At 62.4% G+C, this 6,314-nt stretch overlaps 1 protein-coding gene across 3 annotated transcripts in view; it reads right to left on the bottom strand.

Moving 5' to 3' along the window:
- The window catches only part of ZNF664 (zinc finger protein 664), a 61,525-nt gene continuing 55,211 nt past the window's right edge, over positions 1 to 6,314 (bottom strand). For all 3 annotated transcript variants that reach the window (XR_013997779.1, XR_013997780.1, XR_013997781.1), the window contains one exon: positions 1 to 1,350. The gene's annotated coding sequence lies outside the window, so the exon portion shown is untranslated. The remainder of the gene's footprint in view (positions 1,351 to 6,314) is intronic.

The following is a 6,314-nucleotide window of genomic DNA, read 5'->3' as shown; positions in this document are numbered from 1 at the left end:
AGAAGGCGGCGTTTATTAAAATACATTTCATTGTCATTTAACACCTATCAGCTGTGGGACTTTTTGTTTTTTAAGAAGAAAAGGAGAGCAGGGGGTGGTGATAAACTGTCTTTTGTGTGGAGAGTTTATACACAGTGTCTGCCTTCAGGGCCCCGGGGGAGTAAGAGTAGCCCCACGTTATTTAGCATTTCAGCCGAACTTAAAGTGGGGCTCAGAGAGAGGAGGGGGAGAGACAGTTCTTGACAAGTCCTCCTGGACCCGTTCACACGACATCGACCCAGGGAGATCGGTGTTAGGTCCAAGGCGCCGGCCAGACAGCGTGACACGGGCCGTGTGTCCTCAGCAGCGCTGGGCCGGGCCCAGTCGGCGATGCCCTCCGCCCGCCCTTCCTCAGGCCCCGCTCGAGCCTCGGCCTCCGGGCTTTGACAATGACTCACCTCTTCATTTTTAGCCGCGGGCGTCCCCTCTGAGCCCGCAGCTCTGGGTTTGCTGGGCAGCTGTTCGCCCGGGGCTCGGGGCCTGCTCTCCAGCCTTGCTGCCCTCGGGCCCGGGCACGGAGGTGGGGGGGACCGGCATCCACTCCCAAGCCGGCTCTGGGCGGCCTGCCGACCAAGACAGGGACGTGGGGACGCGGGTCCCGGGCGCGCTTGGACCTGGGGCGTGTTCCGCTGACCTCTGAGCGTGTGTGTCCGGAGCAGCCTCAGGAACCCCGAGGCTTCGAGCGAAATCATGGAAACCGCTTGAAGGGTCTTCCTTGGACTTCCCGGCGTGGGACGCCCGCTGCTGTCCCCTCCCGGCCACAGCCAGGCGTCCGCAGCTGCGGGTTTCGTGCCGGGGAGCTCGCTGGCTCACACCGTCGGCTCGGAGGAGCTTTGGCTGCGGGGCCTGCTCTGCCAGCCGCTCCCGACGTGAGCAAACAACCACCGTCACGTCCTCAGGGGACTCGACGGAGGCCGGCGGGGAAGATCCGGAGGGTTTGGGGGACGACAGTGCCGTTTACACCAGGAGAAGAAACGGGGTCGTCCCAAAAGCACTGGCTTTCAGGAGCGACGGCAGATGCTCACCAACCGGGCAGTGGCTTGACCACAGGCGGGGACAGGCCGCCTGCGGGCTCCTTAGAAATCGTCTACGAGCAGGTCTCGCCCGGGCGTGCAGCCGAGGGAGCAGTCCTCCCCGCTCCCGCCAAACTCAGGTGACAGCGACCGGGGAGGTGCCCCGGGGCCCACGTGCCCCGGCAGGCGCCCAGGGGTGAGCGCACCGCAGAGGGGGGCAAACAAGTGCCGCTTCCGGTCACTCCTCAAGGACCACGCAAGTCCCGGCACGTGTTCCGGTCGGTCGTGCGGTTTCCAGCTGAAAGTGAGGTCAGAAGACGTCAAGTGGGAGGCAGAGGAAGGGCTCCGGGTTCCTGGTGTGGTGCCCGGGGCTGGGGGCACAGTCTGGGTACCAGGCGTGGCTTGGGGGGGCGGGGACGGGGGCACAGGGATGCTCCCCTGCAGCCGGAGATGCTGAGGGGACGGGAGGGGCTTCTCTGCCATCCCCGCAATCAGTTGTTAATTGTGCACCTACGGGGGCTGCCGCCAGGGACACGTCAGACTTGGTCTCTGTTCTCGTGGGAGTTAGTCCGGTGCAGGGAGAGGAGGGACTGGAACACAGTGATTTCGGAGTTAACACTACACAGGTGAAACGGGACAGAGGAGACCCAAGGTGAGCTGTCCGGTGGGGGTCCCGGGAGAGGCAGGGACGCCCCTCCGGAGGGGACTCTGGGAGGGTGCAAAGGGCTGGCTCTGGGGAGGGCCGGAGGAAGGGCGCTTCTGGACCAGGACGCGGATGGTGCAAAGGCCCTGGGGCTGCCGCCAGCTCGTGGTTATATTTCCTTTTTATTTTGTTAATGCTCACCTGAGGATATTGTTTCCACTGATTTTCAGAGACGGTGGAAGCGGAGGGGGGGACATCGTGTGAGAGAGACACATCGATTAGGGTGCCTCCTGCACGCGCCCTGACTGGGGACGGAGATCGAACCTGCAACCCAGGTACGTGCCCTTGGCCGGGAATCGAAATCGGCGATCATCAGGGCGCGGGGCGACGCTCCAACCAGCGGGCCACACGGGCCAGGGCTCGAGGGAAGAGAGACAGAGAGAAGGGGGGAGACGTCCACAGAGACAGACGCGGGAGGGAAACAGCGAGGGGCCGGGCGAGAGGGCTGGGGGACAGTCAGGGCCGGCTCGTGGCCGGGTGGGGAGAAAGCTCCTGGGAGGGGGACACTGCGTCGTGGGCGCGTGGAGCGAGGGGAGCGGGGACGTGCCGAGCGGCCCACGCGCCTCTGCTCCCGAGTGGCGGCTGCTGGTCTGCACGCGTGTGGGCCTGGCAGTGTTGCCAACGCCTCCAAGGCAGAGAGAGAGCCTCGTGCTTGATTTTCTCTGCACAGCACTTGCCGCAGTGCCCTGCTCGCCGTGGGCTCCTAAACGGTCGTTTCGGGTGGGTGGGCGGATGGGTGATGGACGGATGGGTGTTTGGGTGGAGGGAGGGAGGGATGGACGCAGGGACTCCGGTGCACACACACTGTCGGGTCCCCATCGCCCTCCAGACACAGCCACGCCCCATCCACCCGGGAAGGGCTCCCCCAGGGACAGCCACCGGGAACCCCCTGAAGCTGAGCTGGCTCCCCGGGGGACGGCCGGTGTGCTACCGGGTGTTTGGGATGCCCAGTGGCACCGAGGTGGAGGGACATCAGCTAGGACACGGGGGCCCTGCGGGGGGCGGGCTGAGCCTGGCCGACGTGCCCCCGAGTTGTGGTGTTTTCCTTCTGGGGCCGAATGAATGTGGCCTCAGACAGATGCTGCCGGGCAGCTGTTTGCGGCTCCCCCGCCCGCGCGGGCCGGTGACTCTGAGACGGGGCTGGACTGGAATCCGACAAAGAGGCCAGTGTCTCGGAGGGAACCTGACGGCCCGGCAGCGCCCAGCGGCGGGAGTTTGCACAGCTGCGGCGGGCACGCAAACATGTCCTCGGAGCTGACCCGGCCTGCGGCTCGGGCATTAAACCTGACACTTTCCAGATGTGGGCGCCCGGCGCTGGCACCGTCCCCAGGGCCCGGTCCCCAGGTACGCGCACACTCGCCTTCTCACTCGCGCGCGCCCTGCGGCCCCGTAAATGCCGCATTGTGCCCGAGCCCGGCCTCTCCTGCACACTCCACGCCCAGGCCCCAGGGTGAGCCCCCTGGGCCAAGCTGCAGATTTACGAGCTGGATTTCAACACAGTTCAAGTTCAAAGTCACTTCCGCGGCTGCCACTCCGACCACCGTCCGTCTTCGGGCCGGGCTCCGGGTCGGGTGGGGGGACGCTGAGCGTGCCTTCCAGAAGGTTCTTTCCAACTGGCATTAGGATGAACCCTGAGATCTCTGAAACCAGAGGGAGGGAGGCCCAGGAGGAGTTTGGGGGTGGGGCTTCCCCTCCATGGCCACTCTCAATCCTCAAATCCTGGGCCTTGAGCACAGCCCATGTGGCCCCCCACCTATGGGCCCCAGCTGCCTGGGGACCCCCAAGGTGGTCACGAACTCCTGCCCGGGCCCAGCCTCTGCAGCTCCAGGGCTCTGGAAATTACTCCCCTCAGCAGTCCTGAGGGGGGCACAGGTCCCCGAGTGACAGGCGGGAAGAGGCCCTAGGACATTTTCTTGGGCAGGGGGTAGCTTGCTTGGCTGTCGTCTCCAGAGGCCCAGCCCCACCAGGGGGTCTCTGAACTCAACAGGCCAGAGAAGTGGGACCGGGGCCCCTTGTCCACGGAGGGTGTGGCCTCCTGTTGGGCCCGGAGACAGGAGAGGTTGCCTTCCTCACCTGGCCCCGGGTCATGAAGGGTAACGGGGTGTCACCGAGTTAGCAGCCGTGACAAACCTGAGGACCCTGGGGACACACCCACTCAGGGGAGCTGGAAGGGAGGCCTGGAGGCTCCGAGGCCCCAGTGCTCACACCTCGGGGTGAGCGAACCCAGGCAGCAGTGGGTGCCCCCCAGGCCCTCCCAGGAGCATTTGTTAAGGCCCCTCTGTGTACACGCCTACGGCCTCCGAGTACAGAATCCGTCGTTTCTCTCTTTTTTTGTTGTTAATTTTCACCTGAGGATATTTTTTCCATTGAGTTTTAGAGAGTGGAAGGGAGGGAGGGGGTGGGGGAGAGAGAGGTAGAAACATCGATGTGAGAGAGACACATCGATTGGTTGCCTCTCGCATGCACCCCGACCGACCAGGGCCGGGGATCGAGCCTGCAACCCTTTGGTGGTTGGACCGATGCTCTAACCACGGAGCCACACCGCCCAGGGCCACCTCAGGTTTTGAGTCCTGGAGCTCAGTTCACTCTGTTCTTAGGTGAGCCCTGGGCCGGGTCCCTCTCCTCCCATGGGAGACGGTGCCCTGGAGGCCCTGGGAACCGGTCTCCCAGCGCCCGCCGCTCTGGCTGCTGCAGATCCGGCCTCACGTCCATCCACCTGCCCCGGCCAGATCGCAGGTCCTGCGGATGAATCGGCCCATTCTCCTCCTGGCAGACACACAGCCCATCACGCGCTCCACCTGTCTGGTCACCTCCCCAGATCTGAATCCCCATTTTGTGAGCTGGTGGGAAAAGAGAGATCTTTGGAGCCTTCGAAAGACACTCTGTGAGCCCTGCCTCGGGACAGGCCCCCACCGGGCTGTGGGCTCAGTGTCCCTGGGGAGGGGAATGAGCCAAAGAAGTTCAGAGCCACAGCTCTCGGGCCAGGAGAGACCAGGCTGGTGACCCGTGTGCTCCCGGCTACGGGAGAGGACGCTAACTGGGGCCTGCGATTCTCAGCCCGCCAGTCCCCACGCTAGACACGACTCCCGCTCCAGCATGTCCGGCATCTAGTTCACTGCCAAGCGGTGATCCCCGTACAGCCCAGTGTTGCTTGAATCTGTGCCTCCTCTCACCTGGTCTCCACCCACCGAGTTTGGCGTCTCCCATCCGTCAATCACAGCTGCTGTGCTAGACAGAGCACCCCCACCCAGTCTAATAACAATCTCAAAATCTAGGTGGCTTAACGCAATGGGAACGTGTTTCCCATTCATTCTGGCATAGGTGGTCTTTGCTAAGGGACCCAGACTCCTTCCATATTGTGGCTCCATCCCAGCATCCTCCACTGGATCCTTCGTGTCCAGCTGGGAGGCTGCTAAGAGCTTGGAGCTTCTCTCAGGAAGCTTGTCTCTAGGGGCCTCGAGTGAGCATTCGGCGTAAAATGAAACAATGGAGTAAAGGAAAGATCATCAGAGAAGGGGGTGAGACGGGGGGCTTGTCGAGAGATGGAGTGACAGAGGCCAACACAGGGAACGGCCACACTCCCCATGCTGGCAGGGGACACGTGAGCCAGTGTGGCTGCGATGGCAAGACAAGGCAATCCCGAGAGCCTGCCCTGGGCCCAGTATCTCCTTCCAGGGCCCCAGCTACATGGCAGACTCCTGAGGTGGAGCCGGGATGCCCACGTCCCGGAGTCTAGGAGAGTCCACCCGTCTGTATTTCTAAATGCAAATCTTGGGAGGCTGCTTGTTGGTTAAGAAAACTAGTGGTGTCTGCTTCCATTTCGAGAGGCTGGGACCCTCTGGTTTGGAGGCGGGGGGTTGCTGACAGGGTCTGGGGTCCCTCTCCCTCCCTCGAATTAAGAAACAAACTCACTTGGCTCGTCCCCCCTAAATCCTGTGGCCGGCAGCCTCCGGCATGGGGTTTTTTCCCTCATTTAAATTGGATCCTGCATTTACCCGTGTTTGTTTTCTCCATAAAGGCCTTTTTATTTGGGTCCTGGAGAGCTGTTTACTGCTTAGCACCTGTGGCATGAAGAAATGATTTGACGCAGACCCTAAGGTTGCTCTCCAGTGACCGGGCTGGAGGGGCGCCGGGTGGGCTCCCTGCCCCCCACCGGGCACTGCCCACCCCCACCCAGGTAAGAGCAGCCGTTTCCAAACGGGACCGTCCTCGCGTGGAGCTGAGGGACGGAGCCGCCTCCGGACACATCCCCAGGAAGAGGCTCAGTGGTTGGAGCGGCAGCCCACACACTGAAGGGTCTCGGGTTCGATTCTCCATCAAGGGCACACACCTGGGTTGCAGGTTCGATCCCCGGCCTTGGTCGGGGCTCGGGCAGGAGGCTGATGGATGTGTCTCGCTCACATCGACGTTTTTCTCTCTCTCTCCCTTCCACTCTCTCTAGAAATCAGTGGAAAAAATATCCTCGGGTGAGAGTTCACAACAACAACCAAAAGATAAAAGGAAATGGGTGAAATTTCTTGTAATAGCATCTAACCCAGTCTATCCAAAAGCTATCATTT

Source organism: Miniopterus schreibersii, assembly GCF_964146895.1.
Source record: "Miniopterus schreibersii genome assembly, chromosome: 20".
NCBI lineage: Eukaryota > Metazoa > Chordata > Mammalia > Chiroptera > Miniopteridae > Miniopterus > Miniopterus schreibersii.
Note: the sequence above shows the minus strand (reverse complement) of the source record. Positions and strands in the feature narration are given on the sequence as shown.